Source organism: Ambystoma mexicanum, chromosome 7p (assembly GCF_040938575.1).
Source record: "Ambystoma mexicanum isolate Mex_15411 chromosome 7p, UKY_AmexF1_1, whole genome shotgun sequence".
Lineage (NCBI taxonomy): Eukaryota > Metazoa > Chordata > Amphibia > Caudata > Ambystomatidae > Ambystoma > Ambystoma mexicanum.
Window position 1 is genome coordinate 831,838,745 of NC_090939.1, and position 16,642 is coordinate 831,855,386.

A 16,642-nucleotide genomic window follows, 5' to 3' on the forward strand; every position below is an offset into this window, starting at 1 on the left:
TTGTCCTTAAGTTTGGTTAGCACATCGAACCATGACATTTTTTTTATTGTTATATAGTTTTAGCACAAACACTTTTTTAAAAACTTTATTAAGTTTGATATTAAAACAGAGAAAACGAGCAGTATGCAGATAACAGTATGCATGCATTCCATGTGCATAGTCTGGGGGAAGGTTATACAGAACAGTAAAGCATCAAACACTTTTAACAATTTTGATATATCATACACATTTACGCAGTCATATTTAAAATTATGATATTAAAGTATCAATAAAATATTCATATTAATACCAGTGAATAATCAACACTTAATACATTAATTAACCTTTACAATTGCTATTCATTCAAAAGCTGCACGTAAGGACTTGTTCTACGATTCTAGCTGCACGTAAGGACTTGTTCTGCGATTCTAGCTGCACGTAAGGACTTGTTCTGCGATTCTAGCTGCACGTAAGGACTTGTTCTGCGATTCTAGCTGCACGTAAGGACTTGTTCTGCGATTCTAGCTGCACGTAAGGACTTGTTCTGCGATTCTAGCATGCACTATAGCAATTCCTCTCACCAATGCAACCATAAGAGGGATCTGGAAACCATGTATTAATACTAATAATCCTAATAGCCTGACGTTATGTAATTCCCCATGCATAGGTGCCGTGCTCTCTGCTCTCTTTCTCTCTCTCTCTTTTGCCCCTCCCTCTCTGACACACTCTCTCTTTCTTTATTCCTCATCCGTGTATTCCTTCAAGCCAAATTCGAAATCCAGGTCGACTCCAAAAGTCAATGACGTAAACCACGCCACAGCACTTTCACTGATGCCTTTAAAAAAAGATCAGTCACACTAAGCTTTGTTTATCCTGTACTGGAATGGCGTCCTGACCCGAGGGACCCTGTAAGTGTTAATGGACCGATCTACAAATCGATTGGCTGAAATCAATGCGTGTCATCATAGACCTGCATAGCCACTGGGGTTAAACGATGGGGTCAGTTAAATGATTGACACGACGCCAGCCTCCACTCCAACACCTTCGGTTCATTATAGACCCTGTCCTGGGACCTGGGGAAGCCCCACGGGTCGATGAGCCGGCAGACAGAGATGACAGATCTGGCCATCTAACACTTGGAGTGAGCTTTGGGGTAAGAAGTAGCCACTGTTCTGGAAGGTTTTGATTTTAATGTAACGGCTTCTGTGTTGCATTTGGAGTTTGTGTTTCGTGTTTTTCTTTTGAACAAGTGCAGAGAAGCCATTTTGGCCAAGCACGGACAAGAAGTGGCCCTTTAAATGAATTCTGCTGAAGGCCTATTTGCAAACAGGAACACATCACTCAGGATGGTTGCATAAGAAAACATTCTAAATGCTTTTTTTTCAGAATATGTACTTTGAGGTGTACTGTGGATGGGATGATTATCCGCTCTGCTGGAGAGAGATATGGGGAATGGAACTCGCAGGCACAAAACACATCACCGTTTCTCTTTCAACTGGTAATTTCCTGTGATTTAGTTACAATTATACAGTCATAATGAGGAGTTTATATGGTCTGCACGTGTTTCATGCCATACAGTGGCCCTTCTTCAGGACTGTTAAATGCTGAGCTTGTGTGTTCAGGTAGACTTACAGAAAGTAGAAGTAAAGTAACTGGTAACATATACTGGTGGGGTCCAGCAAGGTATACAAGGTTTCCAATGAGTGGTGGCTGGGGTAAGGCCAGCGGCAGCATCCTGAGAAACTGCCATTACGACGACTCTCTCCACAGTGTTTTGACCCACCAGCACTTGCTACCAGTTACTTGACCTTGTAATTGGCCTCAGGTTGAAAGAGATACTGTGATCTTGGGTTGTAGCCTGTGCTTTCTATTTCCCATGAGTACCTTTTGATCTCTATGTTCTTGATCAACTTGATGTGAAATCTGGTGGCAAGTGGTGGAGCAATGCTGTTCAAGAAGGGAACGCCTATTCTTGAAATGCTTCTTAGGCGGTACGAGTGGATCAGGATGAATGGTGTCACACGCCTGCGACCCTGAGATGGAAAACGGTGCAATCTTATTGGCTTCAGACATCAATCATTTACGCTAGAAGTAGTCCTTTCACCGACGGTGCCTTGACGTCACTGACGACCTTTGTGGACATTTGGTCTTCCGTAACGCACTAACTTATGATGCACCATCCCTCCTGCCTAGTTCCTTTTTGATTTTCTATAAACGGTAACTGGCTCCAGTCTGGACCGCCGGTTATTTCTCGTTGTTTCCCCGTTTCGTCCACTCACAAAATGACAGACCGTTGGCAACAAAAACGGCTCTTCACCTCCTCTAATACCTTCACAGCAACTTATCCCTTCCTCCTCCGAACACCAACCACGAGCACATGCATGTCGAGAAACTTGCCACAGCAGTTTACCATCACAACATGATTTGTACCAAGGAACAGGGGCACAATCTGCCATGCATGTCCAATCGTTCCACTGCTGACTCTTGGACCCTGTGATTGGCCCACATGACTGATTGCAAATGGGATCAGTACAAGTCAGAAGAGAAACAATATATATCATTGTGGTTGCGCAATGTTGGCTCTGAGACATTGGAGCCGTGTGCTGGCTTTAACTCAGAAAGCCTACTATGGAAATACAATTTTGTAATAGACAAAGGGCAGATCCCCTGTGTTTGGCCCATTCTTTCTGTAATATTTTCCATTGAAAGCCTCAAGGGAGCAGCTGAATAATTGTGGTTTGTTGTTGCCCGATTTGAATTTGCTCTCGGATACAACCATTAGGTTTTCCAGAAGATCTCGCCGAAGCATGATCTCCACTCCAGGCTGTGCGCGGCCTTGTTTTAGGAGTGCAGAAAATGATCCTGTGATTCAATTTTTGCAGAAGTAGGAATAGTAGAGAGAAGCGCTGTGAGTAGCGGAACTTCTATTGGACGTCTGCCTGGATGCTCCGAATAGAAGTCTACAGCGGGGGAATCTCTTTAAGCTTGCAGAAGATGGCCTCGGCCTGGGCACCTGCGAGTCAGGTCAGTGTGATACAGTATTGTATGTAACGGGCATGCTAAGCAGCTCCACGGATCCGCTTCCAGAACCTCTTTGCCAATGTGTAGTGTGACGATCTCCCGCCTTAAATGAATTTGTGTTGTGAGTTAGTGAAGAAAGGCGTTTTTTCCGAGTAACTTGGTGTGCCTGCAGACATTAACCAGTGCACTCCAAATCCTGCAGATTAGTCAGTATGACCCGCGTACAGTGTCATTTTTGATCTCCCCGTGCCACTGTCCTGCATATTAAAAGTTGTAATGAAATGATATTTTATTTATATCGCACTCGTACACAAGTGTTTCACAGCTCGCAGGCTGGATCGAATCTCTGTTGAGAGATTACGACTGATAGTGGTGATAGCGGAGTGCTTTGAAGGATGCTTTTTGGCATGGCTCCACTCAGTCTGTTCCAGAAATGATATCTTTTGCAACCGATTCCCCATCTGCGTTGTTTTGAACTCTACAGCATTTTACCATTCTAATGCATTCCAGCCTTAACACATGTTTACACTTCAAAGGTGGAGTTTACTCAGTCGACATGAGATGGGACTTGTAATTTAGTATACCATTTTACATATGATTTGCTGCATGCTGTACAGAAGTCTGGTTCCAAAGAGCCAAACTCACTATTTGGTTTAAGGTTATCCACACAATACAGTGAATCTAAATGGGAGTTGTTGACACAGCCATTGGTTATCCTAAAGACCTGCTGTAATGTCATTCAGCTTTTGTACAAGTGCCAGGAGGATAGCTCAGGGGCAAGGCGTTTGTCCGGGAAACAAGACAATGCACAGCAACACAGCTTGTTATCCTAGTCCTGAGCTTAGAGACTGGTCTCTGGTATTAAGTGAAGGACGGGCAAGGGCAGTTTGGACAGGCGACTCTGGCTTCATTCATACTGTTGCTGAAGTTTATTTTGAGGCACTCAGCACGCTGCACACCGGCACCGGCTACCTGAACTGAAAACTACAGAAGGTCCGTTCTCACTGTTTAGCATCGCGGCACACCAACAAGGAAGAGGAGAACCCTTGGAAGGCAATATTAACCCGTTTCCGGCGTGACGCACCATGAAGGACCGTCAAGGACAATTGTGGCAGGAGACTTTGCCTTCATTCATAGTGTTCCTGAAGTTTATTTTGAGATACACGGCGGGCTGCACACCAGCACCGGCTACCTGCACTGTAAACTACTGGAAGTCCGCTGTCACTGTTTAGCATCGCGGCATACCAGCAAGGAAGAGGGAGGAGGACCCTTGGAAGGCAATATTAACCCGTTTCATGCATGAAGCGCCACAAAGGATGGGCAAGGGCAGTTGTGGTAGTTGAGGCGTGGGAGGCAGAAGGAAACTCATTGGAAATTAACGTTATTTTGGAACAGAAGAAATACATGAAGACAACCTGACTGGGTGAGTGCCTCTTAAGTTTACATATTTTGTATTTAAAGATTAAGCCAACCAAGCAATCACAAGCACATATGAGAAGTAAATGAAATAACAAGGGAAAGAACAACCCAGTCACAGGGAAAACAATTTGATAAACTCATTGTGAATAACAAAAAGAATATGACTAATACTACAGAAAGAATTTTTGAAGCACAGCCTAAGATAATTGGATTTTTCCCCGCAAAGACAGTAGAAACCAAAACAGGGGCCTCAACTGAGACAGAAATATTAATCAAATCAATGTCGAATAACAACTTTAACATTAAAGGATACAACTGTACAACCATTGCTAACAATAATTCTCTTTTAAATGTATGTTTGAGTTTGGGAAGAAACTCTACTGAGGGTAATATACAGGTAAAAGAGCCAGGTGACCCCCCCGATGTGATACTATAATAGGAACTCATTTATCTGCCTCCCTAGACCTCTTGGCATTTGGAGAATCTACATTAAGTTCATTATCTAAGGATGGTGAGATGGTAAACAGTACTCACAGGGGTAGTGTGAACAACACTTCAAATGAAACCGGTGCCAATTTAAATGCTATGGCAGCAACTATAGAGGTGGTGTTTGCTTTGGTGTCCACGATGGTAAAGAACAACAAGACCTTAAACACATACCGGCTTGTGTTGTGGATGTAATCCTGACTAATAGTGACATACCGGAGGCTAAAGTATTAAGATGAACCTCTTGGGATTGTCAATCCGTGTTGTCTTTCACTCTCAACTCACAAAAGGATTTTATATATGGAGATGATACACCGCCAGCGCAAGCCGTAATAGAAAAAAGCATAGTAGCGCAAACACCTGTGAGTTGCCATCGGAAATTCCGGCTGAGCCATATTTGAAATAAAATGTGGGCGCTTGGACAATTCAAAAGGGTAAATGCAACCAAAGAAAACAACGGACCAAATTAGACTTGCACAAGACTAGGAGAACCACTCTGGATCTCATTGTGTAAAGATAAAGGTAGCAAATCAAACTGCTACAAAAAACAAGCAATGGCTGATTAAAAAAGCCAGCATTAAAGACTCTGGGGTCTAAAACGGTAAGCCCTTAAACAAGTATATTGGGAAAGGGTCCTTTGGAGAAATGGGTTCATTTTAACAGAGAGAAAATAAATGTACGTGACATAGAGGAATCCAATGACTCCCACATAAGGGAGGAGAATAGAAGACCGCTCAGACCATGTATCAGACAGCCATCCCAAAAAAAGAGCCATTGACCGTTACTCATAATCAACAATCGAGGCATTTGTACCAACCGGTAGGGACATGGGTTAAGATGGTGGAATTAAAACCCACAGGAGAAAGTCCATTTATGAATAGGGCCTTTTTGTTAAATGGTTTGAAAGAAATACTGGGCCTCATTACACGGTAGGCGGTGAGCCATGGCGCTATTAGCGCCATGGCTCATGCCGGTAAAATACTGGCACCGCCTTGGCGGAAAGGGGATTTACCGCCCCATTCCAAGGTTGGAGGGGCGGTAAATCCCCTTTCCGCCATTGCCCTTCCCCATTCCCATTTCTGCCCCATAGGGCTCTATGGAAATGGGGAAGGCGCTAATTACGGCACCGCAATTTTGCGGTGCCGTAATTAGCTCCGAGGTCCCTTAGCGGGTTGGATTTTAACGCCTGCAACAAGCAGGCGTTAATTCCTCCAACCCGCAAAGGGACCTCGTAGTACGGCGGTAAGGGTTAACGGTCACCGTTGCCATTAACGGTGACCGTTAACCCTTACCGCCGTCCGTGTAATGAGGCCCACTGTCTCTAAAACCACTACAGAAAACAAATAACTATGAATGGCCTTGAGGAGATAGCTATATTATTGGCTATTAATAAATTAACGGGATCAAGGGCCCCAAGCCCAGATCGTTTAGCCAATGTGATTTTCAAAAATAATCCTGAGTATTTGACAAAGGTATTGACTAGCCTTTTTGCTAACATTTTTGAAACTGAAAAATTACTCAATAGTTGGGACAAATCCATAATTTTTCCCATTTTTAAAAGGGGAAAAAGATTAAACCCAGAATCGTATAGAATGTTAGCAATGTTGAATTCTAGCAATAATATTTTTGTCGGTCTTATATTGAAACAACTAAATGTTTGGATTGAGGAAAAGGGTCTCTTACCAACGTTCTAAACGGGGTTCAGATGTGCATTTCGTACAGCTCATAATATTTGGATCCTTAATTAAATAAAAGCAGACATAAATCGATATAACGGAAGGAAACGGTATCTATGTTGTGTAGATTACTCCTGTGCTTTCGATAGAGTGTCTCAACATCAACTTTTGGGTAAGCTTGAAACCTGTAATATAGAACGTACATTACTCCACTTCTTAAAATTGCTTTACACTAATAATTCTGTTTCGGTTCATTTGGACGCAGATGGTCGTCTTACAGAACCTATAAGAACTAATATAGGATGGAATCAGGGTTGTGTTTTGTCACAAGAACTTTATAATGTATACATGGCTGACATGGATGCGCCTCTAATAACTGTATGTAGTTTCCCCCCTAGAGTGGGAGAAACAGCAATACACTGGTTAGCCTATGTGGATGAGACCATCCTGCTTGACCTCACACCCATAGGCAGTCGACGTTCTATAGATGCATTGGTGAATTTTACAACAAATAACAATATGAAAATAAATACAGGAAAAACAAAGGTCATGGTGATTAGACACAATATGAAGTTTCATTTGAAAATAGATAAAGAAAAGCTTGAAATAGCAAACTCATATATCTGTCTTAGTATTCCTGTGATTTCTACCCCCAATAATTCAAATGTGGGAAATTAAGTGTGACTTAAAGTCATGAGGAAGTGGACACTTATAAGTAATTTTATTAGAATAAATGTAGGCTCTGATATTGAAGGACTTCTAGAAATGTACAAAACTGGCATTATTCCTTGTAGTCTATATGGCTCAAAGGTTCTCCCCTCTTAAATAGTAACCTGGTTGGATAGTACAGAGAGTAAACTCCTTTGACTCTTTTCTGGGTGTTCCTCAGGTAGTGCCTGTGGAGGCACCCAGATGTAAGCTGCGAGTTCCCGCTTTGTTTGCTCTCTGGAGAATATGAAGGAGAGAATTCTGTGTTGCATTAAAAAAACGCCAGTGATAAGAATAATACGCTCTTGCAAATTTTTACAACGAAGAACAGTAATAATGAAAGAAATTACCTGTTCATAGATTTGGAATATTCGTCAACGAACCATCTAAAATATATAGTCTCGTACTTTCATGACATAACTACATCCCTAGTCTTTACCAAAAATCTGAAAAAGAAAACACTGATTTGGGATAGAGCTAGGAATTTGGATAGTCTCTCATTTTAGAAAAGATTTGAAGAATTTAGCAAATAAGACTTCCAACCGGGTAAACCACAAACATATTTGACTAAAATTGGTACTAAAGAGGTGCAAAGGTGTATTATTTACTCACGCCTAAATATTCTGCTAACCTTAGATTATATAGGGGCATGGCAGAAAGTAAAAAAAGAAGACCGATTTTGTAGATTTTGTGTAAGTATGAATGAGACACGTCGACATCTTCTAACAAATTGTGGAAAAATATAAAATGGCTTATGGGAGATGTGTTCACTCAGAAACAGGGTATGAACTAGATCAATTTTGTAATAATGTAATAGGAGGAGATTCTTTGGTAATAACTACGTCAGCTGTCTATGCATGGATGGAGACACTGAAATCAGTTAAAAAATTGGAATATCCATTATTCATGGAAGTTGAAATTAAACTAGGTACATATTTTAATTAACAATGGTTTTTATGATAATATTACTAGATGTGATAAATAATTGGATTAGAGGTTATGAAATTGATATGTAATGAATTTTAGGACGTATTGTGAATAATAATGAATGAAATGTAATATGATGTGATGTTATATAAAAGTTTTATTTTTGTTTCTCTTTTGATGTTGACAATTTAAACATGTGTAAATAGTGCAAACGGTGTATGTATTTTACTATTTACTAAAACTGCACTTGAATAAAAAAAGAAAGAAATAAGCAAGTTATAAAAGATTAATTAATGATACTGCGCCAGAATGCATAGGCGTGCCATAAATTGGCTTAGTCTGCGGAAGGAAAAAGTATCAAGGGAAAGGTTATAGTTCAGAGAGAGGGAATAGCTGCCACAAACAACAGGGAGGGAGAGATGTAGATCGGGGAGGGGTGCAGCAGGGGAAGAATGTTTTATGAGTACATGTTGTTCCTCAAGTATTTGAAATCAATGGGACTACGTTTCGATGCCAATTTTTTTTTTAAATATTTATTTTTTATTATTTTCCAAACAACAACAACTTCTCACCCACATTAGGGTGGAATTAGCCTAGCCATGTCCCTCCCAACCTCCCCCTCTACTCCCCCCCACGCCTCCCGACCCTTACATATTGTGTACTGCACCAAGGCTATGAGTATGCGTCCGAGACGGATACTGTTTTTACTGCGTGGTGGTTGGGGAGGTCGGCGCCCCCACTGACTCATTCATCAAAAAAGTTACCAAAGGTCCCCAGATGTCAGGTGGGCGTGTGTGCTGTGGTAGCAACTTAATGAAGTCTGTCTCGACATCCTGGCAATAGAGTATGTCTCTGCGCCATGCAGTGATAGTTGGGGGAGGACCGCGGCTCCATGCCATGGCAACTCTTCTGCGAGCCAGTGTCAGTAGAATACCTGCTAACTTTCTCGTAGGGGCCTTCAACAGTCTGGTCATGCCCAGCAGAGCTGCAGTGTTGGCTGGGAGAATCGGTTCACCGATTATCTTACTCGTGATTTCCAGCACCTGGGGCCAGAATGAGGCCAGTTTAGGGCAGTCCCAAGCCAGATGTAAAAAGTCTGCCGACACCAATCCACACCTCTCACATCCGAAGGAGGAGTCTGGACTCTGCATTTTTGCTTTTGCAGGTGTGAAGTACGTTTGATGCAGGTAGTTGAAGTGGATTAACTTGAGGCGGGTATTGAGGGCAATCTTCTGGGTCTGTCTAAGGATAAAGGACCAGTCGGTGTCGGAGAAAGTTAAATTTAGGGCTTTTTCCCATCTAGATTTGGCTCGGGACACTGTGGAGGACGAGTCCGTAGTTATGGTTCTGTAGATCTGTGAGAGAGGTCTCCCCTCACCTTGAGATTGGATTGCCGAGTGCAAGAGCTGCCATATTTGGGGTTGCTGCGGAAAGGAAGGTAGGATTGCTCGCAGCGTGTGGCGTACCCTGAAATAGATAAATATGTCTAGCGAGGTAGTGCCGCCTTTTTCCCTCACCTGGTCGGGAGTTAGGAAACCGTCATCTGTGAAGAGGTCCCCCAGATTCCTGATTTGAAGTTTCTCTAGCCATTGGAGATAAACTTTTTCGGACGTCAACGGGATCCCGGGTATGAATTTTGCTGGTAGGAGTGGAGAGTATCTTGTGTCGATATTGTATCTTTGCGCCAATAGCTTCCATATCTTGTATGTTGTTAGGATTACATTCATCGTATCGTTGGGGACTGGGATTTTTGCGAAGATGACGGCTCTCAGTAGGTTCGGCGAGGCTAGGGCTCTTTCAATTTGCACGTGTGGTCGGACAGGGTTTGTGGCGTACCAGTGGCTGAGAAATTGTGCCTGAGCCGCCCAGTAGTACCTCTCCAAATCGGGGAGTGCCAGGCCGCCTTTTGTTACTGGGAGGGCTAGCGTGGAGTGAGCCACTCTGGCGGGTTTGCCGGCCCACAGCAATTCCAGGACCAGACTCCTTAGTTTTTTCAGGAAGAGTTGTGGAAGTAGGATGGGAATGTTGGTGAAGAGATAGAGAAGCTTCGGCAGAATCACCATTTTGACAAGAGAGGCTCTGCCCCATAGTGTTAGGGGTAAGGTTTTCCAGCGGGCTACCTTTTCTGTTAGGGACTTGAAGACCACTTCGTAATTGTCCTGGAATATTTCTTGGTGATTTAGCGACATTTGAATGCCCAGGTATCGCACCTTGGATAATTTCCAGGTGAGGTGGAAGTCATCTTTAAATGGCTGAGTCGCCGGGGTGAGCGGGAAGATGATTGATTTTGTTTGATTAATTTTGAGGCCAGATGCTGCCCCGAATTTGATCACTTCGCGCATGATGGGGTTCAGGTTTTCTACTGGGTCTCTTATGTAAAGAACCACGTCATCCGCGTACAGTGAGATGATGAGTCTGTGCGGGCCTATGACCAGACCTCGGTGTTGACTATGCTCACGTAAATTGGAGGCAAGGGGTTCCATTACCAGGGCGAATAGTAGAGCTGACAGTGGGCAGCCCTGTCTGGTGCCTCGTTGCAGGTTGATGATGGACGATCTGGCTGTGCCGACTATTATGTTGGCTGTAGGTTTAGTGTATAGCAGAGAAACTAGTTTAATGAAGCGAGCCCCCAGGCCCATCCTTGCGAGTACTGAGAATAGGAATGGCCATTCCACCGAGTCGAATGCTTTTTCAGCATCAAGAAGGAGGGCGATGGCTTGTTGGGCTGGGTCTAGTGCTCCCATCACCCCAAACAGTCTCCTAATGCCGAAAGTGGTATTGCGGCCTGGTATGAATCCCGCCTGGTCAGCAAGAACTAGAGCAGGCATTAGCGGCATCAGTCTATTCGTTAGGATTTTTGCTAGAATCTTGTTATCTAGATTTAAGAGGGAGATGGGGCGGTAGGAAGCACATTCATCTGGTGGCTTGTCTGTTTTAAGCAGGAGAATCACATTGGCTTCACGCAAGGTCTGAGGTAGGGTACCTTTCTCCAGGGCTTCATTGTATACATCGGTCAAAAGGGGAGCAAGGGTAGACGTGAAGGCTTTATAGAATTCTCCGGTTAGGCCATCAGGGCCGGGGGCTTTGGCGTTCGGGAGCGATTTGATTGCTTCAGTTATTTCTGCTGGGGAGATCAGTTCATTGAGGGGTTCTCTCAGCTGTGCCTCTACCCAGTATAATTCGGTCTCCCTCAGGTAGCTCAGTGGCGCATCGGAATTTTCGGGGTGTTGGGAACTATAGAGTTCTTGATAGAAGCGTCCAAATTCTTCTGCCATGTCGACATCTGTGGACAATGTTCTTCCCTGTTGACTACGGATTTCTGTAATAGGCGTCGGTGTGTGGTCAGCTCTCACCAACCTCGCCAGGAGAGCTCCAGGTTTTTGTCCCTCGCCGTATTGTCTGATTACTGTGCTGCGGTGGAGAAATTTCAGTTCGCGCTCGGCGAGTGCGTGAAACCTCAGCAGTTCCTCTTTCAGGGCAGCTTTCGCCTTTGGTTCGCTCGAGTCTCTGGTTTGGCATTCGAGGTCTTTGAGGTGGTCCTCGCAGGTTGTAAGTTCACGTCTAATGAGTTTGATGATGCCGCTCTCTTTAGTTTGACATACGCCCCTTACGAAGCATTTCAGGGACTCCCACAGCACACCGGCCGAGGATACCGACCCTATATTGGCTTCAAGAAAAATCTCAACCTCTTCCTTTAGCTCTGCTGCGAAGACCGTGTCTAGCATGGAGCCCGTCTTGAAGCGCCAATTCTGTAGTCTGGGAACAGATTGGGAGGGGAGGAGACAAAGGACCATTGGAGAGTGGTCTGATAGAGTCCGTGGCAGGATGTGACAGGGACCGGGCTGCAGGGGGCCTGTTCTGGATAAGAATAGGTAGTCGATACGAGAGCTGGTATTGTGGACTGCTGAGTGGAAGGTGTAGTCCCTCAGGTCCCCGTTAACCGTTCTCCAGGCGTCCTTTAGGTCGAAGGCTCGGCAAATTTCTGTTATTTGCAAGCTGGCTTTAGAGATCTGTTGTGACGAGGAGTGTGATCTGTCCTTGGCCGGGTCTATGACAGTGTTCATGTCGCCTCCCCAAACCACCGTGGAGTGCTCGAGTGAGGAGAGTTGCGACACTACCCAGCCAAAGTTGTCTGGGCCATCTACATTAGGGGCGTAGGAATTAATGAAGGTTATTGCCTTGCCTGCTATTATGCCCTTGACTAGGACGGATCTTCCTATGGAGTCTTTTGCAACGTGCGTTAGACGGAAGTTGGTTCTTCTGTGCACCAGTATGGCCACGCCTCTGGAGTAGGAGGAGTATGACGAATAATATATATGGCATCCCCACGATTTGGCCCATGTGCGTTCTTTCTCGGGTGTTAGGTGGGTTTCCTGTAACATTGCCACGTCAATTTCATGTCTCCTTAGGTATTGGAGGATTTTGCGGGTTTTGGATGGGATGTTACCACCCCTTATATTCCATGTTGCAACCTTGAATGTTGAGAGTAAGAGAAAACTCGAAATTGCGTTGGGAACGCATTGGTCCTGTGGTTGGTGTACATTGTTCGTGACATGATGGGCTTGGAGCATGTCGTAATATATCACATGGCGTATGGCGCATGGCGACTGGGAGTAGAGAGTGGGGAGCGAGTCTGAGGGGAGGCATCATGGGAGGGTGCTGGCTTTTCCTTGTGAGAGATTCGTACATAACAAGTTCTGGCGGTGCCAGGAGGGTGGTTGTTAGTCCATCCCTGAACAAAAAACAGTAAACAATCCAACAGTCCTTAGAACTAATCCCATTACGCGGACAACCCCCAACATGTCCGACGGGATCCCCCCCAACCTGAGTGAGGGAACAGATGCTGTGCTCGGGGCGCTAGGGGCCTCTCCAAGAACTCTGCCCTATTGTTTAATGGGGCGTGAGCGTGTTCCGGCAGTTTGTGTGCGTTTCGGGGTCGGGCCCGGGTTTTATGGAGGATTCCTGGGGACCCTCTCTCTCCGTGCGCGGGGTCGTTGAGGGTCGTGAGCTGGGCAACCGTTACGGTCCAGAAATAGGTGTACTTCCTCAGGAGAATTAAAGAAGTGGGTCTGCTCATTATGTTGTACCCTGAGACGTGCAGGAAACATCATAGAATATACGAGCTTTGCCTCTCGAAGTCTTTGTTTGGCGCTGGTGAAGGCTCTTCTCTGGGTCTGTACTGTCGATGAGAAATCGGGATAAATATGGATTTTGTCTCCGTCGTGGTGTAAATCGCCTTTCTCCCTTGCTAGTCGCAGGATGGTGTCACGATCTCTGAAGTTGAGCAACCTTGCTATGATGACTCTGGGAGGTGCGCCTGGGGCCGGTCTGGAGGACGGGGTCCTGTGGGCCCTCTCTATCATGAACATTTGCGAGAAGGAGTCTCGGTCGAAGAGGGTGAGGCACACCGACTCCACAAAGTCCTCCATCTTCCCTGGGGTGTCGCTTTCCCTGACCCCAACAATACGGATGTTGTTTCGCCTGGAGCGACCCTCCAGGTCCTCGCATTTGGCCATTGTTGCGGCCATTTGGTTTTCGAGTCGCGTGACCTTGTTGGAGAGGGATGCGGCACCGTCATCGAGGTTCGAGATTCTCTGTTCGGTGTCATTTAGCCGTTCTGTATGTGTGTCTAGGCGATGTTGCATCAGGTCGACTTTGGAGGATAGACTGTCCAGCTTGTTGTTCAGACTCCCTATACCTGCTTTTAGATCTAAAAGGAGTTTTTTTATTTCCATCGGATAACTTTCGGTTACTGGTTGCCCAGAGCTGCATGGTGGTGGGTCATCTTCTTGTTGTGGGTTTGGGGTTTTGGGTGCCGTGTTGCTATCAAATGTCAGCTTTTTTTGTAGTTTGTCCACTTTGCCCATCTTGGCTGATGTATGTGAGCCTTCCAAGCAAAGAGGGTCCGTGGCGGCTAGGTGGCTTGTAGTTGTTGCCGAGACTGGGGGAGAATTGGTGGCGGGAGTGACGTTAGGCTGGCGGAGGTGTGACTACCAGTACAGTGTCAGGAGATTTGGGGCGATGTGGCCGAGACTGGGCCTCACCAAGGCCCTGGGGGAGATCAGCCCCCTGGGTCGTCGCCACTAACGGACAGCTTCGCCGGGGGCCGCGTTTTGGGAGTGAAGCAAAATATTCTCGTGGCTCATGGAGATCTTCGGCACGTACCTCAGGTCTTTGTCCTTCGGACGGGTGTCCCGACCTCCACCGCTCGCGTCTCCGCCTCCCGGATCGGCGCGGCCTGGCACAGCAGCCCTGGGGAATCGGGAGGGACGTCACCCCGATCGGCGTGCAGGAGTCGCAGCCGGGAGGAGGGGGGGGCCACTCCGGATCGTCAAGCGGCGACACCCAGCCTCCTGGGGGTCTGCCGGCGAGGTGGTCTCGGGAAGGATGGGCCCTCTGCGTCTCCACCAGGTCTCAGCCTTGTGTCCGGAGCTCCGACGCCGCACCAGCATGCGACGGGACCCGGACCGGCTCCGGGGGGGGGCGGCGGCACCCCACGAGGGCTGCCGGCGCCCGTGGATGATGGATCTCCGAGGGAAGGAACGGCTGTTCCGCGTCCTCCGCCAAGCCACACCTCTCTCCCCGGCGTCCGTCCGGCGCCCAGGCAGGCCCCGGCCCCCACGCCGATGCAGTGATGTGGGGTCCCGAGCTGGTCGATTTTCCTCCAGATTCCGCCGAGGAATGTTCAGAGCACCCAGAAGCAGGGGGAAGCCTTCTGTTTTCCAATGTGCAGCCGGGAACCGCAGGATTCAGCAGGATTTATTTCGGGCAGAGCGGGAGCTCAGGTGAGAGCGGCCATCTTGGTTGGCTCTCTAGCGCCCTCGTTTCGATGCCAATTTGAAGAATACGTGGAATAGTACACGATGGAATGTTTGGATGCATGAGAGGTTCTGAATGTCCCTTGATGCTTGGGGTCGTTTGCCTGAACATACATTTACATTTTACGGCAGGGGAAACACTGGAATATTTAATTTTGGGATTACGCCAAGTGTAGCCTAGTGCAAAAGAGATGGCCCAGCCTTTCAAAGCCCCCGTGGATCAGCCTTTTATCTTTTTGAGGTTGATACATTGAGTACTGTTAGGAGCACCTACCCTTATAGTGCTTAGAAGCTGTGTGAATCTGACATGAAGTGATAAACAGAAGCATGCAGATAATATTGTCAGATCCACCTAGTTAATGGAGCAAAGAAGGGTTTTGAGCAAGTGAGGACAGAGGCAGCAACTTCTTAAGCAATGTTTTACCAGGATTAAATTGCTGTCTACCAGCATGCCCAGGTGTTATCAGATATTACTGCATTGACGGAACATTATGGGCCGCTGGCCATGGGGAAATAATGATATTTAGAGGGGGCTTGCACAAACTGCCCACCGCAGGCTCTGTTTTGCAAAATGGATATGCTTCATAAACCCAATCTGAATGTAGGCATGCATTATAATTACATTTAACTGAGCACTAATAGTCTGGACGTTTTAGGGGAGTGTATTAATCAAGCGAGCTCACATTTAAAAGGGTTCACATCAGGCTCGGACAGGCCTGTAGGGCAAAAGGGCAATGCCCAAACCAAAAATGCAAAATGCTGGTTTGGGCCATTTTTTGAGGGTCGAGGTGGGCCACTTTTTAGGCCAATGTGGGGCAGTTTGATGAGTTACTTCACTATGCGGCTATTGGCTTTTTACCAGTGTTGCTGAATAAATATCTTTAAAATAGACAATTTGCATCACATTTGATCCAAAAACTCCCCCTTGGGCACTACTCACTCTGTCAAGAGGAATGAATTGCCATTTGCAACTGTGGGGCACTTTTTCATTGTTGCCTGAGACAATTTTATACCCCTGTCCGACCCTGGCTCACATGGAGCCGTGAGCCGTATTGGAGACCTCAGTCACGGGGACATGTTCTCCATACATGTATACTGAACATCCCTGTGATTCTTTCGGACGGCGATCTTCATTTGTTTGTACCACTTCTTTAATAGCCCACGGGTGGACACGTGTCACTCAATGAACTTGCACAGGACCGTCTTTCTTTAATAGTTCACACTGTTATCAAGCGTCTGCCCCTTGATGGTTAACCTGCACCGGTCCAGATGTTCTGCCCTACAACTCCCTTGATGCTTCACTATTGACGATGCTGGCTAGGGCTGATGGGTTGTTTTAGCCAAAACATCTGGAGGACTGCATCTTGCCACCGAATGGCCTGCGCAGACATTTGCTATCAGTTCAGAAAGGCCATTGCAGTCATCATTTTAACTGTATTAAGCTGTTTACTGGAAGCCCTGTGCACTTTGTGAGACACCAAATAACATTTTGCAATGCACAATGTTGTCTAAACTTTATACAGAAAGCTGGATTGCACATCCAATCAGGTTGCTTGGATTGCAGGCTCAAGCAATAAGCACACCGCTGCATTCTGAGCAAGTCATAGG

At 46.0% G+C, this 16,642-nt stretch overlaps 1 protein-coding gene across 3 annotated transcripts in view; it reads left to right on the top strand.

The window, feature by feature from the left end:
* Nucleotides 1-16,642, top strand: part of FGF14 (fibroblast growth factor 14) — a 1,600,952-nt gene that overhangs the window by 1,335,132 nt on the left and 249,178 nt on the right. The window lies entirely within an intron of this gene.